Here is an 11583-nt window from a genome sequence, read left to right as displayed (position 1 = left end):
AGATCTGACCTCAATGACTACTTGAACCAAATTGCAGAAAGAAGAGTGGGTTTACACACCAAGATGCAATTGATACAGTCAAACAATACCTACTTTACTAGCACACCGATGTCTGCATAAAGGTGATTTCCACTCCTAGATATACCTGCTTAAAGTATATCTTCCCCATAAAATTTCTTCCACACTACGGATTTTGTCAGTATGCCAGTTTTACATTAAAAAAAAAATAAAATCATATCTTTATTTACTAGGCCAGAGTAACTACTCATAGCTCCACACAATGTTAGGATCTGCTCTTTAAAGGTTTGGGTTAGATATAACTTAAATGAAGCACCTAGAAGGACCAGGACAAACCCCCTTTCCCTCAGCTACAGAAGACTTCATATTTTCTAAGTTTTAATCATGCTTAGTTACTAATGATGGCAGTTATTGTGTCTCTTCCCAGAAAAATAACAGTTTCTTCTAGAAGATACATTTGCATGTCAATAAATGTCCTTGATAACACTTAAGCCTTTACTGAATTTTCCTAAATGAGCCAAAATTCTATGTAGTTCTCAAAAGTATGGCATACTCTTGCATTTAAATGTTTGTTAGGTGGCATAATATTTATGTCGCTGAATTGTAAAGCATTAAAAAAAAATCTTACAGAGAAAGGGAAAATTAAGATGCTGATTATGGGAATGGTACTAAATTCATATAGGAAGAGGAATGACTCATCTTTTGTGAGGAGTTATCTGAATGCACCCAGCCAGTACTGGCTTCATATCTGCCAGGCTTAGAGTATTTCTGGGAATCTAAAGAGCCTGACATTCCTGTCAGCTCCAACAACGTGTTCCCTTAATTAAGATATGCATACATACATTGATGAAACATCATTCCTGTCAACTGATCCGAGGGCTTGTCTGCGGAGGGAAGCTATTCTTGAACACACAAGGGTGTGAACGTAACCTGTCTGCACCAGGAGCTTGCATTCAACTGGTATCCTGCGATAGCTATTTTATTCTATTTCCCCTTTAGCCAAGGACAAATATGAAAACAAACAGATATGTTTAATTGCAAACACATATTACCTGTGGCGTTAACTTAAGAAGAAGCTTGCAAAAAGACAGAAATCAGTAAATCAGTTACTGAAATCAAAGATTGGGAAGCTTTACTAGGGATTACACAGAAAAAGTTTGCTGAATCTGTTGTTGTATATGCAGGAGAGCTCGCAAACTATGACTATTTGAAAGGTCATTCTTGAGACAACTTGCAGACTAGCATCCTATACATCTGTAACCATTTATTTTAGATAGTTCCAAAAATACGTAATTTGAAGAAGAAAAATCTTGTGGATTTTTTCCTGGAATACTTCTTATTCATTAAGCTCTGAGAAATGGAACATGAAAGATAATAATTTGATAACCTGAACCTATAGGTCTGAATTTTTCCACATCCAAAGAAAATGAAATAGTAATAGCATACTGTGTACACCCCTACCAGTCTGGATACTTCTACCTATGGTGCACATTCACTCTAAAATAGAAGCAGACAGCACAAAATCCCTGGAACGCAGTCTGTCCTTTTTTCTTTGTGATTATTTTCTTGCACTGTCTGTGATGTGATGCAAATGACAGTCTCAATTTCAATCTGGAATTTCACTTTGGAAAGCCCAAGCATGACAAGTTAATTTTATTACACAGAACGTCTGCTGAACAATGCACAGAACTATGCTAACCACTCAAAAAATAACATCTTTGATGTGTGACTTAGCATGGCAACCAGGCAGAAAGCCACCCCTGCAAGGGTTTTACATTCAAAACCACAAGCACAGACTAGACACCACTTTGAGTTATAAAAGGTAAAATTTAGAACAATAAATGCTGGCCATCCCCATCATCTTAATACTTGAGCTCTACACGTCATGGAATAACACAAGTTCCCTACATATTTCAGGGGTTAGGGATAATTCCTTTTCTTCAGACTTGTTCACTGTTTTGTTCATGAAATTGTTTCTTACAGCTAAGATACCTTACAGAAATTTAAAACTACATGATGAAAAGTGGTTAGGTTTCTTACTAAACAGTTTATATAGATGAAATTGCCATAATTCAACATTTACACTGAAGAATAGGAAGAAAGATTAATTATGATTTTCAATAAAAACATACAAGCTCAAAGGCACAGTAATCACAAATAACAAGACAGTGATTGTACCATAATCATTTATCCACATGCACCATTGTAAGGGTCCTGGCACTTAGCAATTACAAGTTTCAATCTTCAGTAATGAGTTTAAAGCACTGCTACGTAAGATCCAACAGCAAATCTGTGTCCACTCTTCCCTGAGCATATTGGCTAAACCACTGAGGATCATTAAACCAGCTGTACCAGGAAATTAAAAAAACCCAAACAACCCCACACGAACAAACACACCCACCACACCACAACACAACCTTATTTCTTTTACATGGTTTAAGTTAAGAGTTGAGATGGGGGTGGCGAGCAGGGCAGCTGAAGAAAAGCAGGAGCTGATGATTCTGAACAGCATGGAAGCTAAGTACATTAACATCTTTTCCTCATAATCTCTAAATAACACCCCTCACCTTCAAGGTACAGACAAGTTCCTTTTAAATAGTACTAAAGGGATATATACACAGACTCCAGTTGCAGGGCTTGGAAACTAGGAGTGGAATAAAATATTACAGGGAAGGACTCTGTAGTGGGGCAGGACAAAAAAGATGACTGGAAACATAGGAGTGTTGATAAGGTTGATAGAAACAGTTCAATGTATTTATAATTTCAGTATAAAAGGCCAAACTTAGTGTATACACTTAGTTTCCTAACATTCTAAAAATCAACAAGCAATTGTAACATGTCATAAATATTAATTAAAATATTTTAATAAAGCATATTATTTTTTAAGATCAGTCACACAGCTTTTTGTATGCTTCAGGTTAGATTCTTGCATCCAGGCTTTTCAAAGGATAAAAATAATAATAATAATAATAATAATTTTCTTCTTGTCCAAAGATACTCCATAAAATATAGCATTGTGTAAATAAAAGGTAACCTCACCAAGTTCGCAACATAAACTAACATGAAAGCAAATGTAAAAAAACAAGCTCAATTTTATTCTTAGGTACATCACATATATTGTGATTATCTCCTTTGATTCAATTGGAATTGTATCATTTTTACTGAAATAAGAACAATGAAGAGCATGGGCAATTATCTTTTGATTTTCTATATTTTTATGGTGATGTCTTGTAAACCCAAAATCAATGGCTGCAAACATGGAAAAGATTAGAAGTGTGTATTCTCCTTCCAGACAAGATAATCCTGAGTCAGTAGAACTGCATGGAAAGTTACACTATGTTATAAGGACTCTATGAAGGGGTTACTTGAGCTTATTTCCAGTACAGAAAATGATAATTTTTCACATCACTGGCCAATTAAATGAGTTCAAACAAACCTCTCATATCCTGGGGTAATGCAAATTTATAAGAAAAAAAATTATAGCACTCAGTCTTAGAAATCCAAACCAGGACATCAAAGGAAAACACATCACAATATCACAAATGCAAATTAGTTTTTGCCTGGGAAACAAAAAGCTCTGCAAAAATGTCCACAACAGCAGAATTCCTAGAGCTCAGAGTTTTATAAAGCCAGTTAGCAGGGTTTGACTCATCTTTGATAACAGAAGCCTGACCCTTAGGAAGTTATTTGTGATATTGGAGAGACAGTCCCAGCTCCCCAAAGTTTGAAGGTTTGGAAATGTTTAATTTTTACTAAATATTGTATCTGAAATGTTTTTATTCTATTTGAAGTTATTGTATTCTACCTGGCCTGCACAACACAGTTTCCTTTAAAATAACAAGCCTAAGGAACAGAGAATTTTTCTAGATTCCAGTAGAATTTGGGCCTGAGTCCAAAAGCCTACAAGAAACTGTAATGCCTTTATTTTAGGTTCTCTCTCTGAGAAGTAAATATCATCCATCTTAATAATGCTTCTAATTTGGGAGAATAAGGTATCAGGGGAAAGTGAATCAAATATTGCAGTGAAACTCTGAGGTAGAGGTTACAGTTGTTGTAGGCTCCAGTTATTTATGCTTGTTCCCTCCTGCAAAATTACCCATGGACTTCTTATTTTCAACCCTTCCAATTTATCAGGGTATGTTATTACTATGCTATTTACTAGTTATTGTTTGCCCTCACTTCCAGATATTTTATGCAGGTAAGACATTTGTAATGCTGAATTTTGATAGCACTGGATCCCACAGGCATCTGCATATGATCCCATAATGGGGTCTAGGAGGCTCAGCTTAGACTTTGGTGTGCATTAATGTTGTCAGAACACACAGCTGCTTCGATTAAGCCACGGTCTCATTGTTAGTCCAAGGGGAGAGGCAGTGGTCCGCCTGGAGTTAGGCAAGCACAAAGAGAAAAGGGAGGAGGCTTCCCTACAAAATACACAGCCCCACAGAATCTCTCTGGAGAAGGTGAGCTAGGAAAAAAACAATATATAGGGAACAGTACAAGGAAAAGAGAAAAAGAAAAAAAAATATTTATTTGTCTCTCTTTACACAATGAGGTAGGTGTAGCTCTCTAACTGAGCAATTTTAAGCAAGTGTTTTGCATGAGATGAGCTTCCTGATTTTTCAGAACCACATCTCTGATCTGCAGGCTCGCATACATGTTTGCACATACTTCATTGTACATGTGGATTATACTTCCAAGTCCACTATGTTAACAAAGTTAGCATGAATACACAGGTGTACCCATAGGCCCAGCTCCAGCTAATCCCTGAACTACTCTTGGCACATCACCAAGCAGTAGCAAATATAACGAACGACAATAGGAAAGAAATGATTGCCTTATCTTTCTGGCAAGCGCTCCACAAGAAACTCATCATCACTAATGCAAGCCCAAGAAAGGAGGGAAGTGTGCTTTCACTAAGCAGCATTCTCACTGGGGGCTCTGTTTAGGATAACATTCACAGGAGCTTAGAAAACTTCCTATAATAAAACAGTCAGTAAAGACTCATGCAGGACAAATGTGTCAAAGCAAACAGGGGAGCAAATAGCCATTTTAACTATATCGGTTCATGACATTTTTTAAATTTTCCTGCTAATCGTTTATTAATCAGGTTTGTGAAAATAAAAGAGTTTTGGGAACTGTTACTTGAGAATACCAGAGATCTTTAACTGATTTTAAATGTTTTTAAATTTAAAGCTTGGGTAGTTACCAGTTTCATACACCAAGAAAAAGGACCTAGCCTCAAACGCAACATCAAAAATCAGAATTCAGCAATATAAAGCAGCAATGAGATTACTTGAAACCTTTTCTTTCTCTTTAACATCCCTGCACTCCTTGCCATCAGGAAGTGCAAGGACTGCAGCTGCAGTCAGCCCCGCAGCAAGAAGTTTAAGGCTTCAAAGCTAATTTTTCAAAGGCCTCTCAGTTTGTTGTTGACAACAGCGTTTTGGTTTCAGTTCCAGAGTTCCTTATAACTAAAAACACTGAGATATGGGTACATATATATGGGTGTCCCTGAACGCAGGCTAACATCAAGCAGGAGACATTTTTTATATAGAAACTGCCAATTTGAAACAGTATCCTTTGGGGTGATGGGGAGGTCAGGGCCATAACATAGAGCTAGGAAACACAAGAGTAGAGGGTACTGGAAAACTGCAATGTAAATCAGAAATGTCTTTATAAGGCTAAAACATAACTCTTATAAAGAAGGTTTTAAAGTTGAAGTTTTATATGTTCTACCTCCCATCATCTGTCCTCCAGCTTCAGTTTGTGCCCCCCTACATTGTTGATTCCTCTTCCAGATGGCAGGCCCAACGCTGCTGCTGCAGCCCTCCTCACCACGCCAAAAACTGTTCAGAGTGCACCAAGCCAGCGCTGCAGGCTTCGACTCCTACCTTCCCCATTCTTCCCCAAGGTAAATCACTCCTAAGAGCAATCTCCACTGCCTGAAGATCAAGGTACTTGGTAATTACCTTTGTTGTGATTTCCAGCCCTGCTTGCACTGCTATGGATAATGTTTTCAGACATGGAAAGTACTGCAAGGTCTTGCAGTTTGTCAAAATGCCTGGCAGGCTAAATTAGCAATGGTGGTGGAAAAAATACGGTAACATATGTATGCAGCACTAAAACAGGGCAACTTCAAATCAGCTGTAAGCTTCAAAGTTGAGTAAACCCAGTATATTAATACCATTATTAGAACAAGTGTGGATCCAGCAGTTTTTAGAAATAGAGCTGTGACTGAACACAAGTTTATGTGCTTTTTGTACAACACATAGGCTACATTATGCTGGCAAGTTGTCATGCTCAGGAATGGTCACAAACATTGGGAGCACACCTGTACAGTTACTGGAAAATGAGGTCCGACCCACAGACTGTCCCACTATTTTTTTCATTAAGGAAACAAAGAGAGAAATTTTCTGTTCCTGCACCTTCTTGTGTTACTCCAATTTTGAGGCTTCCATAAAATAAGAAATAACCCAGACTTCAATGTAAAATGCTGATGGAAATAATCCTTAAATTATATAGTCTGAATTTGACTTTTTCATTCACTTTTTATTTTCCTTTTTGTTTTGGTAGCTTGTTCAGTAGATAATGAAAACACAGAAGTATAAAAGGATCTCTGCATTCCAATTGCACTGACATTCAATTCTGTCTAAGATCTGATCCTCTCTTGCTGGTGCTGTGGCCTGGACATCATCTATCTTGGCAGCTTTCTCTGTATGTCAGAACACTACTGCTAACCACAAATCTTTTCCATCATGCAATATAACCATCAGGTTTTTTTAAATCTCTCTATTGTCTCCTTTTCTCCAGATGCATCAGATTACCTTTCCCTTACTACTTGGGGTATAATAGATAATAACATTATTTCTTTATCTCAAGTGTAATTTCACAATACAAGTGTGAACTCTTCGCAGTCCTATTGTGTGTCTTAATGCTTAGTCCCTTTGTGGTCCAACTGCTGCATCTATCATCAAGTTGCTGTTGTATACCTGAAATCTTCAGCCATCGAGTCCAACCACTCTCACAGCCTTTTTAAGTATCATCTTAAAGATTCTAGACTAAGTAACACCTCTTCTCTTTCACATTTATCAACAATCCTGACGTCCTGTATTATTTGTCTGTGTGTTGTATTGAAATCTCAATCTTTCCCAAGGAAGACAAGTCTTAGGTACAACCCAAACAGCTTAGAGGCAACTGAACCTATGCCCAAAGGCAAGATTAGTATTGTGGGTTTTTTTAAAAAAAGGTATTTTTTTCCAGTCCCACTGGGGAAAACAAATTTGTTTGGGCCTGGAATATCATTATGTTTGGATTTTTTACATGGACCAAACCTTACAAAGGCAAACAATAAAAGTGGGGAACCTGGCTCAGTGAGGATGTTTTAGCAGTATTTTGTGGGAGACAGTTAAAAGTAGCACAGTTCACAACTTTTGAGCTCTCCTGCTACTGTATGTAATTAATGCCCTTCTTGGGGAAAAGGAAAGGCATTAAGGAAGGAGAAACTGACATAAACATTTTGAGATATCAAGCCTTCTGTGAACGCAAATCCCAAGAAGTCTGAAGAATCAGACATCTAGGCTTAACTTATCAGGTAATCAGAGTGAAGTGCTTTGACATCCTGAGAGTAGCTCTTGTGGGCATTTGAATGTCTCAGAATTGCCTTTCTGAAATTCTCAGCCTCAGCAAACAGCCAAGCTTGCCAAGAGCTGGCTATAACATTCAAAGATAACAAGGCAACAGCCTCACTTCTGGTGGCTAGGTGCAGATTTTCCCTAATTCTAGTTTTGGAAAACGCTACCTTTCTCTAGACTTGCTAGAATCTAGAATTCATTCTTGACGCTACAATGGATATGGGTTTTACTGGTAGCATCATTGTTGGTACCAAGATTTCAACATGAAAAAAAAAAAAAAAGATAATAAGAACGTGAAATTCACAGCTACCAAAACTAAGACACTTGCTGGTCCCCTTCATGAACACCAGCATCTTCATTGACTGAAGCAGCATTTACAGTCAATTGCTCCATCATGCACCTTTTATGTACCCTGCCTTAGCTGTTACACATTAATTACTTTCACAGCATAAACTGCTATTCCACCCCAACCTCCTGAACTGCAGCATGGTAGAAAGAAATGCAAGGGAAAAAAGCTTGCGAGTGAGCAGATCAGCCCAGAGCTCAACATCTATCTGAAAATTCAGTTTTCTTCTCAGATTTGCCCAACTGCATTTTTACAACTATAGACGTGTCAGATGCTATTACAGACTTAAGTTTCTTGCAGCCTCTCAAATACAGTATGAGTTTTTAAGAGCCTGTCTAGGAAAAACAACAACTCAAAAAAATTACTTCAAATCACCAGGTTATACCTAGAACTGCCTGGCTGCAAAGCAGGCTCTAAGACCCAGGACAACAGGGTTCAACTAATTATTTATGTTGTGGAATGCAGTCAGAGAAATACGGGTTGCAGTAGCTCAAGGGATAGAAATGGGTAAAAAAAAAAAAAAAAAAAAAAAAAAAAATAAAAGAAAAGAAAAATTAAAGCCTAAGGATTTTGTCTGTGATATTCAAAGTTGTTATTTCAGGCTTCCTCAAATGTAAAATGACTTTTTTTTTCAGTTCATACCTAATTTATATTTTTAAGATATACCAGAAATATCTATGCACATATACATATTAAATATGCAAACATATATATATTTAGTGAAAGCTCTGTTTCTGAAATTCAATGAAACCTACAGCCAATCTTACATTGAAGGAACCACATAGCACACAGGGTCCTACATATACACACACACACAAATTTTGCTACCTTAAGATATAGCCTAAACTCCTGTACTATAGAACAAAAAAATTAAATAAACCATAGAGTTCATATTTCATCTCCTTGAACTAAAGACAGGTTTTAAAAGGACACAGTCCAAGCAGACAGATATTCCCTTCTCCACCTTATTGTAACACTAGCATGTTGTGGAAAATAATGTGGCAAGACACTGCCTCAGAGTTGCAAATTCCTCTGAAGATGGTCATCTGGCAGATGACAGTCAGAATTAGATTGGTTGTCAACTGTAGCAAAATTATTTCCTGACAGGGATGAAGTAAATGGAGTCAAAATAGAGAGAGTTAAGAGTACTGGGGAAGCCCAAGCTTACTGGATTGCAGGGTCTGAAAAAAGCAGGAAGATTTAAATAAGTAAGGCTAACATACACATCTCTGTAATGTCTTATTTAAATTCTGAGAGCTTACTGATGCTATTAAAACATTGCAGTATTGAACTTGGCACTGAGGGATACACTATGTGATAAAGCATAGTGGTTTTTTTCTTTAGCTTTTTTTTTTTTGCTATTTAATTCTATCAGAATACGTACAACAAACAACAGATTGGTTCTTTTCCATCGGTTGTTGAAAGGCAATCCTCATGGACGTACAGTCACAGACCAAAGTAACTTGCTTATACCACCTAGAAAGTATAAGAGGTAGAATATCAAACCAGGTCTTTTTTGTAATTCTACCCTAAACCATATTTTTCTTTGTATTGTAATCGCTAACAGTTGAACACAGTGCCCTTGCTTAGCTACAGCTTTGCTCTTACAGTTATTGCTTAGATAGAATTCAGGTTGTTTCCATTATGATTATCAAGTCAGAAGCTGTTTTTACAAATGAGAAGTTACTGACAGGGCTTAGTTTTATTTACACTGAAGTAGAGAAACTGGCAGAAGCAGAGAAATAAACAGGGCACAGTTGTCCCACTAGAGGAGAAACATTATTTCTGTAGTAATAAATTATAACATTTAAACACAAAAATTCTTCATAACACTTAAAGAAAATACCATAGCAAACTCTGCCACAGAAGCACGCACTTCATTGGGTTAAGTCCAAAAACACGCGATTTAATCAAATGAAGATACAGTAAAGGTATACTACTAGAGTATTGTATAATTGCTTTGTACATCTTTCAACTCCAAAATAAACCAATACCCAAGAACACGATTGTGTATTAGCACTCACTTAGAAACAGCAGCATGAACCTATCAAAAGGTTTAATTCCAATTTATTTCACATGCCTCTAACTTAAGCAGGAAAATAACAAAAATTGTGATGATAACCAGTCAATATTGAGAAGAATATACTTACAAAACAGCTGAAGATGCCTGCAGACAAAACCCCTTTTTAGCAAACACTGTAACCTCTTTCATTTAAATTAGCTGAGGAAAGCTTAAGTTCTTACCTACCACGAAGGGATATAAACCAGAAAGCTAGTTCATCCTTTTCTATGTTTTTCTCCCACCCCTCTCAGCTGCCTTGAATCATTTCCTTAATGCATAACACCAGCAGGGGCAATGAGGTCACCTGTGTATCACAGGCCAATAAATTTAACCATGTTCCATGGATTAGTCTGACTTTACTCACCTGCACCCTAATGGGATTTAGTCAAATTTCACTGTGCACCACCACTGAGGAAGGGGAACCACCAAGTTCTCATACCCAAGACAGCTGCATGACTGGATGCTGGTTTAGGTGAGATTTATAGAGAGAGTTCAACTGGCAAACCACCTCCCATAGCGAAGGGAGAGGCAAATATAGGCAAGGCCCCTATCAATCTCACCTGGAAGCAAGGTCTTTTCCCAAGCCCAGATCTTGTAACTAGGTTATCCAAGCAGATTTTTTGTGCACAAAATAATCTTGGAGCTATTTTTCCCTCCAGTTGCTCTCCTAGCTCTTCTTGAGGACTGTAAGAAAGTCCTACTAAATACAAAACCCTAGCAAATAAACAAAAATTAATACATCTGCCCAGTTAATCTGAGGTGAAGAAGGAAGACTCCTTCCCGACTATGCAGGAAACCTTCTTCAGCTCTTACAATGTAAGACTAGCCTATAGGCTTCAAGTGTAATGAACATACCAAGTATCATATGCCATTTTATTCTCCCCAATACCCAGGAAGAAAGCAGGAGATTGTCGTCATTCAAAAAGTTCCACATTTTCAGGCCAGAAAGAGTTACTGCAATCTTGTAGCATGACAGACAATGCACACATACTCACACAGATTTTTCCTTCAGCCAAATTAAATCTTTGGGTTTTTTGAAAGCTTGGGATTAAGAGATAAAAAATTCCCATGAGTTTCTGATTTCACTTCCCCAGGTCAGCCATTCTGGTATTTAAATTGCACTCACAGCTCACAGCTAGAAAGATGTACTTATTTGAAGGTTGGAGTTTTCTAATTGCAAGTTCCAGCACTTAGCAGAAAGGCTTTATCATGAATACTTACACACCAGATATGGGAACATGAATTAGTTATCATAGAACAAGGTCAGGTGTTCACTTTTGTATTAATAATTGTGTTTACCCCATGGAAAACATGAGGCAGCTTACTCTCAGGGAAAAGGACATCAGGTCATCCCTGGCAACACACCCTGTGCACACTTTGCTGTCTTCCCATTCACATATCACAGGAAGATCTCAACAAGTAGCTTGTTCTGTTTTCCATGTGCAAGTTTACAGGCAGCCCTGCACTATTTCCACCTCTAGTTTTACAAGAACTTGAATTTCTCAGGGCGCCAGGACTTGGAG

This window comes from Falco punctatus (genome assembly GCF_963210335.1).
Source record: "Falco punctatus genome assembly, chromosome: 1".
Taxonomy (NCBI): Eukaryota; Metazoa; Chordata; class Aves; order Falconiformes; family Falconidae; genus Falco; species Falco punctatus.
This window is presented reverse-complemented; position numbering follows the sequence as displayed.